Genomic DNA, 18,257 nt, shown 5'->3' on the forward strand with positions numbered 1-18,257 from the left:
ATAGCGAAAGCTGGAGTAACTCATCTTTCTGGGATGGAGGTAAACCTGTAACACACACACCAGGGACTAGAGTAAAGAAAAGGTACAAGTGCCAGTGGATGGAAGGCTTCAAATCTCAGTTACTATTGCAGCGAGGTCTTCCTGGGGCCCGAGAGAGAGAGAGAGAGAGAGAGAGGTAAGTGTCCTTAGTCCCTATGTTTATGGCCACGTTTTTCTTCCTATATCCTCTTTCTACGCCTCTTGTCCACTTGCACTCAACTTCCCTCCCAACCGGCCCCTTTGAGCCCCTCTCAATGACGTTGTCTAAAAAACACCGACTGGAATAAGGAGAACTATTTCTATGCTGGACACCTAGGATTCTGTGTTCATTTGAGACATTTCTCAAAGAGAACATGGCTGGTTTCATGGTAACTGAATCCCTTCGTTTGAGGATTTCACCTCTGCATTGCAACTCAGTTGAGTCCGGTATCACAGTGTAGTTCTTTGCTGATGAAGAAACAGAGACTTTGCTTTTCTCCAAAGAAATCACTAAGTACAACCTGGGGTACAATAGGTTTAGGTCCACTGACTTCCATGGAGTGACACTAAATTACACCATCCGAGAAGAAGCACCTCCAATGGGTGTTACTGCTCAGAAGAACATAGGAATTGATAGATTGGATCACACCACTTGTCAGCTTCATCCAGTCTCCAATCTCCAGGAGTGAGGAGTAACAGCAGCATCAGCTTAAAGGAGAAGACCTCTGAATTGGCCCTTTCTGGACTAACCTGAACAAGTTTCTTCCTAATCCAACGAAGTGAAAAATGGTAAGGGACTTCCTAAAGTTACCGAGAAGATGTAAATGCCCCGATTCTATTTGCAGTTTACAGGAATTATGTTTCCCAAATGCATATGTTGCTCCTAAATTCCCCGATCAGCTTCGAATCGTGAATCCTCTGGCACCTGCAGATGAATAACTGCACAACAGAATTATGGAAGGAAATCCTGATCGCTGATACAAATCACAAGGAGTAAGTGCAAGATTCAGTCCTAAATATAAATGGACCATACTGTGACATCTCTATAGTTAATAAGAGATTGAGACTTACCTAATTCACTGAGGAGATGAAGTCCGGAGAAGTGTTTAGAAGAGCGCTGAGTCTTGTGTGCTTTTATACAGTCCCTGGGACTGCCTGGAGGATCTGTGACGTCGTTTATGGAGGAGGTCCTAATTAGTTACAAAACAAACTTGATTGCCTTGCTATGTCCTCCTTTGGATGGAGCTCTTTTCCTCAAGGGTTGTGATGATTGGGCTAATCGCAGCCTCAGTGGGTGTGACATGCACGTTGCACTCTTCATCTTTCTTTCCTCTTAAAATTGTACAGGCCAACTGCGTTCCTCGTCTCGTTCCACTGACTTCATGGGGGCTGCAGTGAGAATGAGCTTCAGGCTGTTTCTGAGTGGCATCAGTAGCACGACAGGCTCTGATGAAAGGAATCTAGTCTGGTCCTTTCCATTCATGCTGGTTGTAGTTAGGGGCATGGGGCAGTTTATTCTAAACCGGCTAGGAAGGTGGGAGCCACTTTTTTGCATTCTTTTGAACTAGGTCTTAACTCTATTTCAAGGAAAATGAAACAGCCCCGACTTGTGTGGCTTTAAATGATAACCTGATTCACAGAATGGTACGAGGGACCTTGGCCTCCGTTTCATTCATAACGACTCTCTTACTTAATGCACAGGTGCTAATCCCCAGAACAATGTATTAGTGTTCCCAGAATACAGCACTTTTCATGTGTGAAACACCAGGGAGTGTTTGTGAGGGGCTTTGAAATCTTGAGGGAACTTCTAGCTTCTCACCCTGACTCTCTCTGTTGGAGAGGGCTAGAAACAGAGGCAGGTTGAGGTGAAGGTCACTTGGGGATCAGTGGCAGAATCTGAAATACACTTCTCATTCCTAATTCACTTCTCATTCCTCCTACCACAGGTAGAATGAGCCTCTGTAAGAGTTACTCCCAGGTCAGGGAGGTATCTGGAAGCCATGGACGGAAAGTGTCCACCCAGGTTCAGGAAATAGAGGGTAGTATTGGCATGAAGAGTCCCAACCATTGCGGTTCATTTCTGACCCTGTCAATCACTCCTCTCTGACCTCCAACTCAATGTGTCTCCATTGACCTGCGGGGGTAAACAGGTATAATTATAACCCTCAGGGTGGATCGTCTGAGGCTTCCTCTGATCTAAGCATTTCAAAGCACTTCACAAATGCTCATCAAGTGTTATAGGGCCAAAGAACTGTATTTCTTATAGCAATCATAACTTTTTATTAGCATTAGATGTTCCAAGCTTGAAGATTAGATTGACTTTAAAAATGCGTGTCAAGTTCCCAGATGGCATTCATGTACTCGGCTCCTGATTTCTTTATCCTCCGAAATTGGGGCTCTTTGATTTTCGTTACTGTTCCTTTGCATTTCCCTTTTAGATATATTGTAAAGTTGAAGGGTAAATGCTAAGCAAGTGAAAACAATGGGAAACATCAGTTCCTGCCTCTCTATCCATGAGTAGCCCAGAGCACTGGATCTTGTGAGACACTTCAGCTAATAAAGTTAAGGAAGAAGCACAAGAAAGATAGAGATAAGGAGAATTTCTTCAACGGTCACATTGCTTTGGGATTAGATGCAATTAGTCGGCAGAATGATCTCAGAAATGTTATCTGGCCCATACAGTTTTCAGAGGAAAGAGAGCTGCAGGATGTAATGTGCTCCTCGCCCCATGTGGAATTAGGAGCAAACTAATCGTCAAACACAGAGGAAAAAAATTCTGTGAATGGAAGGAGTTCTCAAAGTTTGGTTTGTAACTAATTGGGCCTTCAGGAACAAAGGGCCTCTCAAGTCCCTCCCCCAGCCTAAAAACCTGTCCAAAACCACTCATGACTCAGGGGTCTTCTATCAGCTTTTTCTAATTCTCCAATGTGAACTAGGGAATCCTGTTCAATTCGCTCTCTCCATAACCATTCAGGCGCTGTGCTAGTGATCCTTTTATTTAATGACAGCCTCTTGCACAGACACTCTGTGATTCTGAACAGTGGGGAGGGTTTGGGACTTTTGTTGTTTCCCCCCTTCCCCTATTCTTGAGCTTCAGGCATTTATTTCTTCATAGTTTAGAACAGGGGCATGCGGCCCATCAGGGTAATCTGCTGTCAGGCTGTGAGATGTTTTGTTTACATTGATCGTCCGCAGGCATGGTTCCCTGCAGCTCCCAGTGGCTGCAGTTCTCCTTTCCTGGGCACTGGGAGCTGCAGCTGTCTTTCCTTATTCCTCTTTTTCTTTCTTCTGAAAACTTGGTGGGACAACTACATTCCTTCAATCATTCTACTAACTTCATAGATGCTTCGCTGGCATATTCAGACGCCTTGAATGGGAACTGTCCAATGCAGTTCAGGAGCAATGGGAAGTATGGGGAGGAGTAGTCACAATGACTGGTTTTATTGCTGACTCTGCCACTTGCTCCCTGTGTAACCTTCATCTCAATATGGTCTCTCAACCATTTTTTGGTTTCTTTCTGAAAATCCTGTCTCTGTCTCCCTGCCTCCTGCACCCCTTCAGAGAGAGCCCGCTCCCTGGAAGGTGGGTTGGGAACGCATCGGCCCACTGTGGAGTCCCAGACTCCCCGTGCCCTGGCCAGGGAGGAGTGGAGGAGCTGCGTATGGGAGAACCCCATCAATCGAATAATACAACCGGCTCCAAAGACAAGTCAGACAGCACCTATGGCTCTGCGCACACCTGCTTCGCACGTCTGTGGAGCCGCGGCCCAGAACCCCCGAGGAGGCTGCGCGGTGCAGGGCGCCTACCCCTGCTGGTGGCAGCAGCACAAATATCAAGGTGGCGCGTCTCGCTGCCCTTGGTAACAGCTATTCCTCAGCTGCAGGGAGCTGCTGCTGCTTTGCCGCCACCCCCAATCTCTGTCCTTGCTTTCTAGGCCGTCATGGCTGCAAAAAAATCTGCTAGTGGCCGCATTTCAGTAAGGCTGGATTAAATGAACTTTACAAATGCACGTTAAGGTTTCTGATGTCATACCAATACTCAGTGATGATTCCTAGCCTCAGAGTGTGGGGCTATTTGATTTTCATTCCACAAAGTTTTACATTTCCATTTCTTTAACAAACGTTCCCTTGTAATGCTCAAGGGGCAGATCCTGAGCCACTGCACCTTAGCAGAGCTTGTGACAAAGCTCTGTCTTTGCCTCCGTGGGTCCCGCGTTTCCTGGTGGATTTCGCTAGCCTCAGAGACTCACTGTTACCCTCCACGTAACCCTTCTCTCTCTAGAGACAAGGGTCACAGTCTACTGAGCCATTTTCATCATAAGCCAGTGAGGGGGGTGAGGAGAAGTTATCTTTCCTTGCACAGTCTGTGTTGTCTCCCAGTCTCAGTGATTAATCCGGGGGCAAAGGTGGTGGTGGGGGAGCCGGGCCCACCCACTACTCTGAGCTCCAGCCCAGGGACCCTAATAGTATCAGTTGTGGTAGCTGAGCTTTTAGAAACATGACACGTACAATTTCCTGGGCTACTTCCCCCACAGCAGCCCCCACTTCCTCAAGCTCCACTTTACCCTCACCTCAGGGCCTCCTTCCTTGTGCCTGATATGGTGTGTACTGCTCAGCCTCTCCAACAGCGCAACTTCCTCCCACAGCTCCTGACATGCACACCCACCTGACTGACTGGGAGGCTTTTAATTAGTTTCAGCCAGCCCCTGATTGGCTTCAGGTGTCCCAATCAACCTAGCCTTCTCCTTGCGTTCTGGAAAGTTCTTAATTGGCCCCAGGTGTTTTAACTGACCTGGAACAGCAACCATTTCACTTATCCTGGTAGCAGGGATCTGTTTAGACTGAAGCTAATATATCTATCTCCCACTACTTTTCTATAGCCATCTGGCCTTGCCCCGTCAGAAGCTCCATAGACGTCATTGACTTCTGTGCCTTAAAACTCCTTCCATTCACAGAATTTTTTTCCTCTGTGTTTGACGATTAGTTTGTTCCTAATTCCACATGGGGCGAGGAGCACATTACATCCTGCAGCTCTCTTTCCTCTGAAAACTGTATGGCCCAGATAACATTTCTGGGATCATTCTGCCGACTAATCGCATCTAATCCCAAAGCAATGTGACTGTTGAAGAAGTTCTCCTTATCTCTGTCTTCCTTGTGCTTCTTCTTTAACTTTATTAGCTGAAGTGCCTCACAAGTCCCAGTGCTCTGGGCTACTCATGGATCGAGATGCAGGAACTGATGTTTCCCATTGATTTCACTGGCTCAGCATCTACCCTTCAACTTTACAATATATCTAAAAGGGAAATGCAAAGGAACAGTAACGAAAATCAAAGAGCCCCAATTTCGGAGGCTAAAGAAATCAGGAGCTGAGCACCGGAATGACATCTGGGAACTTGACACACATTTTTAAAGTCAATCTAATCCTCAAGCTTGGAACATCTAAGGCTAATAATAAGTTATGATTGCTATAATGAATACAGTTCTTTGGCCCTATAACACTTGATGTGCGTTTGTGACGTGCTTTGAAATGCTTAGATCAGAGGAAGCCTCAGACAATCCACCCTGAGGGTTATAATTATACCTGTTTACCCCGCAGGTCAACGGAGACACATTCATTTGGAGGTGAGACAGGAATGATTGGCAGAGTCAGAAATAAACCCCTATGGTTGGGACGACTCATGCCAATACTACCCTCTATTTCCTGAACCTGTCTGGATAGTTACTTTTCATGGCTTCCAGATACCTCCCTGACTTGGGAGTAACTCTTACAGAGGCTCATTCTGGATATTTTTCTATTTTGTTTTGATAATTTGAGGAGGAACATTTGGGTGAAAGATCTTCTCATCTACATGTGAACAATGATCAACCATCAAAACTCTTCCAATGCCCTTTAACTCGTTTTATTTGAAGGGGTTGGCTCAGTGGTGGATATTTACACTTCAGCAGACATAAATTGTCTTGTCACAAAATTTTTCCCATTCTGAATTCTATATTGAGGTTTTTTTCTTTCCGTACACATTAAAAAATTTCAAAAGTACACACTTACGATTCCTTTGCACCATTCTTATCCTCAGGTATAAAGAAGGCCATGTGGCAGACATAACCTGTGCTGTACCTCATTTCACAAACCAGAAAGAATTCATTATCGTTGCCTGACTCTGACCCACTACAGAGATGTATTTCTAAGAAAAGAAAAAGCAGTACACATGGGGCATGTGGTGACTTCATCCTGACAGGTGGTTTGACTTAAAGCAAGTTTGTGATGGTTGAATTACATATGGAGATTTCCAAGGCCACCGCACTCGTGGAGAAAATTGAAACTGACAGACTTGTAATTCCTATGAAGAAGTATTATCCTCATGTTTAAGAAGACACAGTGAAAGTGGATCAGAACATTAGCCATTTTCTTTAATTGTTGGTGCTTAGATCCAAGGATACAAACATTTTTAACCCGACATGTTACTAAGCTTGTCTTGGAACACAGTGTAACTGATCAACCTTGGGCTCAGCCTGTGGTAGGATGCGTCAGAAGTATTAGGGTGTATTTCTGTTTCTGCCGCTGAGCCCCATGTGACCTTCACCTCAATGTGCCTCTGTTTCTAGGCCTATGAAACAAAGAGAGTCAGGGTGTTAAGGCTGGAAGTTCTTCAGGGTGCTTCAAACACAAGATTTCAAAGCCCCTCATGAACACGCACTGTTGTTTCACACATGGAAAGGGTAGTATTCTCAGCATATTAATAAATTGTTGTGGGAATTACACAACTCCACATTGATTAACAGAGTCATGATAAAAAAATGGAGGTCAAAGTCACTAGTATCCTTCTGTGAATCAGATTATCACTTAAAGCCACCCAATTTGGGGCTGTTTCATTTTCATTGAAAGAGAGTTTTGCATTTGGTATTGTGACAGGGCAAGGCCTGCTGGCTATAGAAAAGTAGTGGGAGATAGATATATTAGCTTCAGTCTAAACAAATCCCTGGTACTAGGATCAGGGAAATGGCAGCTGCTCCAGGTCAATTAAGACACCTGGGGCCAATGAAGAGCTTTCCAGGAGGCAGGGAGGACGCTAGGTTGATTGGGACACCTGAAGCCAATCAGGGGCTGGCTGAAACTAGTTAAATGCCTCCCAGATACTCAGGTGGGTGCACATGTCAGGAGCTGTGGGAGGAAGCTGCGCTGTTGGAGATACTGAGCAGTACACACCATATCAGGCATAAGGAAGGAGGTCGTGACGTAAGGGGGAGGTGGAGCCTGAGGAAGTGGGGGCTGTTGTGGGGAAGAAGCCCAAGGAATTGTACGTGTCATGTTTCTAAAAGGTCAGCTACTATAGCTAATACTATTAGGGTCCCTTGGCTGGAGCCCGGAGCAGAGGGCGGGCCCAGGCTCCTCCCCTTTGCCCTCCTGATTAATGACTCAGACTGGGAGACAACAGAGGCTGTGCAAGGGAGGATAGCTGCACCTCACCTCCCTCGCTGGCTTATGTTGAAAATGGCTCAGTAGACTGTGACTCTTGTCGCTAGAAAGAGAAAGGTTATGTGGAGGGTCAGAGTGAACCTCTGAGGCGAGCAAAATCTGCCAGGGCAAGCGGGATCCACGGAGGCAAGGACAGAGCTTTCTCACAGTATTTTTACAAAGATTTGTATTGGAAAATGCAGGTGCTCTCTTGGTGTAAATAAGCACGGCTGATTCAACTTCAAAGAGCTTCAAGTGGTTGCTTGAAATCAAAGGAAGATATTTCTGACTTCCTCCCTGCACATGGGACCCACTCTTGAGGATACATTTTACACTTGAAACAACATTCTGGTTCTGGCAGGAATGTTTTCTGCAACATGCCCTGTGGTTGGTCAGATTTTATCTCAAATCTCATCACACAGCTGTCTCCTCCTTCTCCAAGAATACATGATTTTCGTCTCTCCTGGTCTTGTTGCTGGTCTCAGTCAGCTGAATTGTCTTACAACACCTCAACTGCCCATGCCCCTACCCACATGGGTAGATCCTCCAGGCAGTCCCAGGGACTGTATAAAAGCACACAAGACACAGCGCTCTTCTGAACACTTCTCCGGACTTCATCTACTCGGTGAATTTGGTAAGTCCATTTCAACTCAATCTCTTACTAACCATAGAGATGTCACAGTAGGGTCCATTTATATTTAGTACTGAATCTTGCACTTACTCTCTGTGATTTGTATCAGAGATCACGATTTTCTTCCACTATTATATTGTGCAGTTACTCACTTGCAAGTGCTGGAGGATTCACGATTCGAAGCTGATTGGGGAATTCAGGAGCAACATATGCATTTCGGAAACATAATTCCTATTAACTGGAAATAGAAATGGGGCATTTACATCTTCTCGGTAACTTTAGGAAGTCCCTTCGCCATTTTTCACTTAGTTGGATTAGGAAGAAACTTGTTCAGGTTAGTCCAGAAAGAGCCAATTGAGTGGTCTTCTCCTTTACGCTGATGCTGCTGTTACTCCTCACTGTTGGAGACAGGAGAATGGATGAAGCTGATAAGTGGTGTGATCCAATCTATCAATTCCTATGTTCTTCTGAGCAGTAATACTCATTGCAGGTGCTTCTTCTCGGATGGTGTTATTTAGTGTCACTCCATGGAAGTCAGTGGACCTAAACCCATTGTACCCCAGCTTGTCCTTCGTGATTTCTTTGGAGAAAAGCCAAGTCTCTGTTTCTTCATCATCAAAGGACTACACTGTGATACCGAACTCAACTGAGTTGCACTGCAGAGGTGAAATCCTCAAACGAAGGGATTCAGTTATCATGAAGCCAGCCATGTTCTCTTTGAGAAATGTCTCAAATGAACACAGAATCCTAGGTGTCCAGCCTAGAAATAGTTCTCCTTATTCCAGTCGGTGTTTTTTAGACAACGTCATTGAGAGGGGCTCAAAGGGGCCGGTTGGGAGGGAAGTTTAGTGCGAGTGGACAAGAGGCGTAGAAAGAGGATATAGGAAGAAATAGGTGGCCATGAACATAGGGACTAAGGAAACTTACCTCTCTCTCTCTCTCTCGGGCCCCAGGAAGACCTCGCTGCAATAGTAACTGAGATTTGAAGCTTTTCATCCACTGACACTTGTACCTTTTCTGTACTCTAGTCCTTGGTGTGTCTTACAGATTTACCTCCATCCCAGAAAAATGGCTTTCTCTGGCCTGTGCTATCCAGAATGCGGGGTGGCCCGTCCCAGTCCAGTCACTGGCAGCTGCAACGTGCCGTGCGTTCGGAAGTGCCCTGACTCCGAAGTGGTGATCAGACCCTCACCGGTGGTCGTGACCCTCCCGGGACCGATTCTCAGCAATTTCCCTCAACAGAGTGGAGTGGGAGCCATAGGAGCACCTGTGGTCGGACCCGGTTTCGGCGGCTCCTTCGGTCCTGGGGGATTGTACGGCTATGGAGGCCATTACGGAGGATGGTATGGTTTAGGGGGCTATGGTGGTTACGGTGGCCCTTGGGGTTATGGGAGATGTGGTTATGGGGGATTAGGCGGTTCCCTGGGCGGTTATGGTTACGGGGCGGGAATATGCGGTTCCGGGGTATCTTGCCATAGGTACCTCAGTGGAAGCTGTGGGCCATGCTAAAGCCAGCAGGAACATCCGTGGATGAAGGAAGAACCAGGAAATGAACAGCAAGATCCAAATTCACTGCTGACCTTTTGGGCATGGCTTTCAGAAGTGCTGTGAAAAAAGGGCTCCACTTGAAGGCAGTGGGAGCTGTGTGCGCTCAGCACCTTGGTCTGATAGCCATGCTGCATTTCTGATGTTACCCTTTAGGACTCTTTCTGAGTGGGAAAAAGAGACCTTGCTGTCAAACAGAATTAGGCCATATATGTTCTATCCTTTTCATCAATCCGTATCTCTGGTGTCTTGCTTTGACCTTTGCTGCCGCAGATGTCTAATGGAGAAGCTACATAGTTCCTGCATGTCTTTTGTTTTGTCTAATTACACATGGATTGGGGTAAAACAATAAAGTTAAATTGGTTGTAAAGGAGACTTGTTTTCAACGTCTGCAGCTGCACCAATGCAAAAAGAGCATTGTGTCTGAAATACATCCCATTGAGGCCTTTGATCAGTCGCAGCTCTCCTTTAGTCACTGGAAATACATTCTTTCCGCTCTGTACTATTTTTTCCTGTAACTCTGTACTGCCAATTGCATTTGCATTAAAACCTATGCTGCATCATAAGATCAGTCTCTGGTTCTCTTTGTTCCTCCCTCCTCGTTTAAAAATCGCGCTGGAGGAGATTCATCCCTTTATCAGCGGCAGCACCGGGTGCTTCTCGAGTTGCACCTTTTCAAAGCCATGGATTGATCGGAACCATTGAAGCACTTCAATTCACAGCATTATGAGAGTCGTCCTTACCTTGGTGGAGTTCCTCCTTGGTTTATCTGTTTTAGCAAAGACTCTTTTCCTGCAAAGACCAGACAGCTTTTCCATTTAAGAATGGAAGTTTTCCTATGGTTTGAAGAAAACCAGTCACATGGTCCACAGTAAGAGTGTTTGTGAGTCTTTGCGGGATAACGACCCAGGTTTTCGGAGGGAAAAGCCAAGTGGCCACCAAATGGCTTGATTAAGGCAAGGTTAACTGGAGCCCCAACTCCTTGATTGGCAGAGCAATGTTTTCAGGAGAAGGATGATTTTCTTCTGGAATGCTTTGAAGTTTAGCTCTTCACGAGAAAGGTCTTCTCAACCTGAATTCCACAGGCCACCCATCCTATTCAATGGAGCCTGCCTTCCCCTGGCTTTGGGTGTTTCAATAGGGATTATTCATACAGACAAATGCTGTGAAAACTTTGGTAACCTGGCCATTTGTTATGGGTACTATGTACGACAGAAAATGACGTATTGCCTCTAGATAAATTTATCCACCCTTAACCAGTTCTTTTGAATCCTTGTTTCTACCTTTCTCCTAAAATGCTACCATTTCAAAGAAGTATAAATGTGTAGAATTTTTATCAATAATGCTTGGGATTCATAGTCCATTAAAAAATATCACGCAGTACAAGGCTGGGATAGCATTAATAATGCTGGTTTCCTTCTTAAGATGTAACTTCTACTTACAAATGAGTTCTGTCCAGCATCACAGTGCGGTGCTTTGGTTTGTAAACCGTAATGAGACACCAGTACTAGCTGATGAAAGAACAAAAGTGCGATTTTTTCTCTTTGGAAAAAAACCCCACTAAACACCATCTCCTCCCCTGGTGTAAATCTGCAGTGTTCTGCTGGCTTCACACTGGAGCTGCACTAAGTTAGACCAGACGAGGCTCTGCACGTAGAATTACTTCTGCACACGAGAACATAATTGCCAGGCTGCAAAAGACGAATACAACCAGTCTTCCCACAGCAGCACATCACGGGGAAGACAGACCAAGCCCAAGCCCAGCCAGCCAGCTTCATGACAGAAATGCAGGGAGGAGATAGGGGATCTTAGAGTTCCCAGGAGGGAAGGGTCAGCCCTCTCCCACCCGAGATCCCAGTGCCAAGATGGAGGGATGCCCTTAACCCCGGCCGAGATCTAACTATGGAAGAAAGGAATTTCTTCCTCCAGATGAAGTGCTTGAAGGTTGAACCGGAGGAGAGGAGAGGAGAGGAGAGGAGAGGAGAGAAAGCGCTTGAAGGCGAAGCGCCTGGAGGCAGAAGCGGAGGCGAAGCATTTGGAAGTGGAAGAGAGGAAAGAGGCAAAGCGCTTGGAGGGAGAAATGGAGCTGAAGTGTTTAGAGCTGGAAAAGGCTTAGCTGGGTCAACCAGGTAGCCCTCACGGTCCTTCTCCAGGTACGGCTTCCCATTCCAAGGAATTCCCCACATACAAGCTAGGTGATGATACAGAAGCCTTCTTAGAAAATTTTGAGAGGGCCTGCCTTGGGACTCTTTGGTTTTTGTTACTGTACCTTTGCATTTCCCTTTTATACATATTTTCCAGTTGAAGGGTAGATGCTGAGCCAGTGAAATCAATGGGAAACATGAACTACTCCATCTCTATCCATGAGTTGCCAAGAGAACTGGGTCTTTTGAGATACTTCAGCAAATAAAGATAAGGAAGAAGCACAAGAAAGGTAGAGATAAGGAGAACTTCTTCTTCCACGACAACAAGTTTGGTTCCGACCTGAGCAGCATAAAATGCCTTAGCTTGGTTTTAAGGCACAGAAGTCGGTGAAGTCTATGGAGCTCTACTAATGTTCAGTGGCTCAGCATTTGCCCCTTGAGCATTACAAGGGAATGTTTTTTGAAGAAATGGAAATGTAAAACTTTTTGGAATGAAAATCAAATAGCCCCAAATTCTGAGGCTAGGAATCATCACTGAGTATTGGTATGACATCAGAAACCTTAACGTGCATTTGTAAAGTTTGTTTAATCCAGCGTTACTCAGGGGCTCTGGGCTGCCCCTCTGGAGACATGTGGGGCAGGTGTGCGCAGAGCCAGAGGTGCTGTCTGTCTTGTCTGTGGTGTTGGTTGTAGTATTCATTGGTTGTTGTGGTGTTGGTTGTAGTATCGATGGGTCTTCTCCCATGCACAACTCCCCCACTCCCACCTGGCCAGGACACAGTTGAGAAAGCCCTTTAATTCTAATCCACAATTTGGGGGCATATAATCCAAGGAAAAAATTCTACTATTAAAATAATACATCCCTGTGCACACACACAACTTTAATGAGCCTCAGATGCTTTGAAGTCCTGTGATTTCAGGAAGCCTGTGATTCTCGAGCAGAATATCACTTTTCAATCTGGTTGATGTGGAGGTGAACAAGCACACTGAGGCGAAGGTTACACAGGGAGCGAGTGGCAGAGTCAGCAATAAAACCAGTCATAGTGATTACTCACTCACTGCTCACCACTGCTCCTGAACTATATTGGACGGTTTTCATTCAGGGCTTCCGAATCTCCCACTGCACCATCAGTGAAGTCAGTCGAATGATCCCAGCAATGTAGCTGACCCATACAGTTTTCAGAGGAATGAGCTGAACGGTGTAATGTGCACCTCACCCCATGTGGAGTTAGGAACAAACTCATCATCAAAACTACGGAGGAAAAAAATTCCATGATTGGAAGGAGTTCTCAAAGCTTTGTTTGTAACTGTCAAGGTTCCTTCCCCACTCTGAACTCTAGGGTACAGATGTGGGGACCTGCATGAAAACCTCCTAAGCTTACTTTTACCACTTTAGGTGAAAACTTCCCCAAGGGACAAATTAATTTTACCCTTTGCCCTTGGAATTTCCACTGCCACCACCAAAGTTTAACTGGTTTTACGGGGAAACGTAGTTTGGACACTTCTTTCCTCCCAAAATCCTCCCAACCCTTGCACCCCACTTCCTGGGGAAGGTTTGGTAAAAATCCTCACCAATTTGCATAGGTGACCACAGACCCAAACCCTTGGACCTTAGAACAATGAAAAAGCATTCAGTTTTCTTACAAGAAGACTTCTAATAGAAGTAAAGGAATCACCTCTGTAAAAGTAATTAGATTCAAAACATAGAGAATCCCTCTAGGCAAAACCTTATGTTACAAAAAAGACACACAGACAGGGATAGTCATTCTATTCAGCACAGCTCTTTTCTCAGCCATTTAAAGAAATCATAATCTAACACATACCTAGCTAGATTACTTACTAAATGTTCTAAGACTCCATTCCTGTTCTGTCCCCGGCAAAAGCATCACACAGACCGACCCAGACCCTTTGTTTTTCTCCCTCCTCCCAGCTTTTGAAAGTATCTTGTCTCCTCATTGGTCATGTTGGTCAGGTGCCAGCGAGGTTAATTTAGCTTCTTAACCCTTTGCAGGTGAGGGGATTTTTCCTCTGGCCAGGAGGGATTTTAAAGGGGTTTACCCTTCCCTTTATGACAGTAACTAATTGGGTCTTCAGGAACAAAGGGTCTTTCAAGTCCACCTGCAGCCGAAAAAACTGTCTAAAACCACTCATGACTCAGGGGTCTTCTATCAGCTTTATCTAATTCTCCAGTGTGAACTAGAGAATCCTGTTCAACTCGCTCTCTCCACAACCATTCAGACGATGCGCTAGGGATCCTTTTATTTTAGGACTGCCTCTTGCACAGACACTCGGTGATTCTGAACAGTGGGAACGGTTTGGGGGTTTTGTTGTCCGTCTCCGTCCCCGTCCACCCCCCTCCCCTCCGCATTATTGAGTTTCAGGCATTGGTTTCTTCATGGTTTAGACGTTCAGCCCTGGATTTTCAGAGCAAGACATGGAGTTGGGACACGAGAGCCCTTTGATTTTAATAGGAACTTGGGCATTCAAATCCCTTCGGGAGCTCTGACAAATCTCACCCCCAATTTTGCATTTCGGGTTTAGGAAGAAAGTCTCTAAATTTGCTCCATAAAGGACTAATTCATTATTCTTCTGCTGCCTTCTGAAGCAGCTGGTAAGTGATACTCATTAAGACAGGATACTGGCTCTGATGGGCCACTCGTCTCTTGCAGCCTGGCAATTACTACATTCTCATGTGCAGAAGTAATTCTAGGTGCAGAGCTTCATCTGTGGGTTAATGTAGATTTACAGCAGGGGAGAATGTGGTGGTTTGAGTAAAAAATCCACCACTTTTGTTTAGTCATCAGCAAGTGTTAATGACTTGCTAAGGTTTACAAACCAAAGTACCGCACTGTGATGCTGGATTGAATTCATTTGTAAGTAGAGGTTACAGTCTGGTAAGGAAACTGGCATTAATAATGCTATCCCAGCCATGTTCTGCGTGATATTCGTTTTAATGAACTGGAAATCACAACCGTTAATGATACAAATTTGACATATTTATACGTCTTAGTGACAGCATTCTTTAGGACAAAGAGAATAAAAAGGATTCAAAAGACCTTGTTGAATCTTTCTTTCTTTCTTTCTTTCTTTCTTTCTTTCTTTCTTTCTTTCTTTCTTTCTTTAAATTTTTTATTCCGCTGACCAATGTACCTTCAGTTTTCTGTTGCCTGCTGTGTGTTTCCAATTTATCTCCAGAGCAGAAAGATCTCTTGCTTCAGAAACATGTGCAGTGACATTCCACAATGCATGCGTAACAGCGACAAGAAGCCAGACGTAAGGCAGTGCCTTGACTCCACATTGCTGATCCAACCCCCACCGGCTGTTGTGACCTTCCCAGGAGCAATGCTCAGCTCTTTCCCAGGAAAGCAGAGTGGGATCCTCAGGAGCAGCTGACATCAGAGGTGTTGATGGGGGCGCATGTGGTGATAAAGGCTTATAAGGTTATGGGTGGATGCTAAGGTTATGGGTGATCCTGTGGTAATGGGAGATAATCCGGTTATGGGGGCCCATGCAGTTAGTAGGGGCTTTATGGTTATAGGGGCCCATATGGTGGTGGGGGATTATATGGTCACAGGGGTGCAAATGGTGGTAGGGGAATGCAGAGTTAGGTAGCAATAGGGCCATTGGTATCTTAATAGAAACTATGGGCCATGTTAATCCCAGCAGGCATATCTATTGGAAAAGAAAGAGCCATGAAATGAAAGGCACGATACGGATTCACATCTGAGCTGATAGGCCTGCCACATGTGTGGGGTAGACCGAACTCTGGCAATGATGTAGACTCTTGTGCTTCAGGGTATCGTCCATTAATGGAAGTAGATGTGATTGATGGGGGAGAGTGAAAAAGTTATTCGATGGGCAGGGATCCCATACCTGTGTTCTACTGGGTTTCTTGCACCTCCCTGCGAAGTCTCTAGTACTGCCCACTGTGGGAGAGAGGCCTGATCTTCTGTACCAATGCCTATGTTGTTCCATTCCAAGGAGCGGTCCATAGGCATAGTCCGATATAGGAGACTAGAGCTGGATCGCTCATAAACCAAATCCAGAGCCAGATGGCTAAATCTCCCTTCACCACCTGAATATTTTATCATGTCCTGAAAGAGGTAGGTGGGTCAGGATACATTTTTCCTTTTGTGTCGTCAGATCCAAAACCTGATAAGAGGAGGAGGGTCGTCTTCTGGGAATGGGGAGCCCCCACTATCTTGAGGAACTCCATGGTGGGAAATGCCGTTCCTGCAATATGAAGTCATGGTACATAAAGGGACATCGAAGCGTAGGGCTGGAAGGGACCTCAAGAGGTCTTCTAATTCAGTGCCCTGCACTCAAGGCATGACTAAGTATTCTCTAGACCATCTATGAATGGTGTTTGTCTAACCTGCTCTTGAAAATCTCTACTGATGAAGATTCCACTGCCTTCCTGGGCAATTGTTTCCAGCGCTTAGCTGCTCTGCCACTTAGGACATTTTTCCTATGTCCGACTTAAACTGCCCTGGCTGCAATTTAAGCCCGTTGCTTTTTGTCCTATCCTCAGAGGTTAAGGAGAGCTATTTTTCTCCCTCCTCCTTGTTATGACCTTTTATGTACTTGAACACTGTTTTCCTGCCCGCTCTCAACCTTCTCTTCACGCTAAACAAACCCAATTTTTTTCAGTCTTCCCTCATAGATCATGTATTCGAGACCTTTCATCATTTTTTTTGCTCTTCTCTGGACTTGTTTCCAATGTGTGAACATTTTTCCTGAAATGTGCCTCCCAGAGCTGGACACAAGACTCCAGTTGAGTCCTAATCAATGCAGAGTAGAAGAGAAGAATTTCTTCTCGTGTCTTGCTTACAATACTTCTGCTCATACATCCCAGAATGATGTTTGCTATTTTTGCCACAGTCTCACACTGTTGCCTCATATTTAGCTTCTGATCCACTATGACCCTCAGATCCCTTTCCAGACCACTGCTTCCTTGGCAGTCATTTCCATTTTGTATGTGTGCAACTGATTGTTCCTTCCTAAATGGAATAGTCTGCATTTGTCCTTATTGAATTTCCTCCTATTTACTTCACATCATTTCTCCAGTTTGTCCAGCTCATTTTGAATTTTGATCCTCTTCTCCACAATACTTGCAACCCCTGCCAGGCTGGTCTCATCTGCAAACTCTATGAGTGTCATAATCTAAATCACCGATGAAGATATTGAACAGAATCGAACCCAGAACTGATCCCTGGGGGAGCCATTTTGTAATATCCATCCAGCTTGAGTGTGGACCTCAATAACTAATCTCTGGGAATGGTTTACCAACCAGTTATGCACCGCCTTTTAGTAGCGCCATCTAGGTTATATTTCGCTTGTGTGCTTATGAGAAAGTCATGCAAGAAAGTATCAAAACCTTATTAAAATTAAGATATACCACATCTACCGCATGCCCCCTATCCACAAGGCTTCTTACCCTGTCAAATAAGCTATTAGTGTTTTGGAAACAATTTGTTCTGGATCAATCCATGCTATTACTTATCATCTTATTATCTAGGAATCTTCAAATGGATCCCTTAATTATTTGCTCCACTGTCTGTCAAGACTCCTGCAGATGACTTTGCTGTACATGTCGCTGGAGGTCCCAGCAGAGCAGAAGAGAAGAATGTTCTGGAAAAGGAGAATTATTCTGAAAGAGGGCTGCTGGCTCCATAATTAAGTCTCCGCAGAGTCTCTGTTGGAGAGTTTCTTTTTCAAAATGCTCAACAAAATGACTTTCCAGAGATACGTAGATTTGAACATTAATCCTTAGCCCCAGCGGAGCAATAGGAATGGAAACGGGGCTTGGTTTTGGCTGAGGGCTCCAGAGAAGAAATTAAGAACATAAGAAAAGCCAAACTGGGTGAGAGCAAAGGTCCATCTAGCCCAGTACCCTGTCTTTCATCAATGGCCAATGCTAAGTGCTTCAGAGGGAATTAACAGAACTGGTAATCATCAAGAGATCCATCCCCTGTCTCCCATTCTCATGTTCTAGCAAATAGAGGCTAGGGACAACATCCCTGTTCATACTGGCTAATATCCATTGATGGACATGTCTTCCTTGAATTTATCTAGGGTTTTCTTTTTGAACCCTGCTCAAGTCTTGGCCTTCACAAAATCCTCTGGTAAAGAGTTCCACAGGTTGACTGTGCATTCTGTCAAAAAATACTTCCTTCTCTTTGTTTTAAAACTGATGCCTTTTAATTTCATTCGGTGACCACTAGTTTTTGTGTTATAAGAAGGAGTAAATAAGACTTCCTTATTTATTTTCTCCACTCCAGTCATCAATTTATGGACCTCTATCATATCTCCCCCTAGTCATCTCTTTTCCAAGGTGAAAGGCCAAGCCTTCTTAATCTCTCCTCATAGAGAAGCTGTTCTACACCCCTACTGCTTTTTGGTGCCCTTTTTAATTTTTTCCAATTCGAATATACCTTTTTGGAGATGGGGTGACCACATCTGCATGC

This window comes from Lepidochelys kempii, chromosome 1 (assembly GCF_965140265.1).
Source record: "Lepidochelys kempii isolate rLepKem1 chromosome 1, rLepKem1.hap2, whole genome shotgun sequence".
NCBI classification, from domain to species: domain Eukaryota; kingdom Metazoa; phylum Chordata; order Testudines; family Cheloniidae; genus Lepidochelys; species Lepidochelys kempii.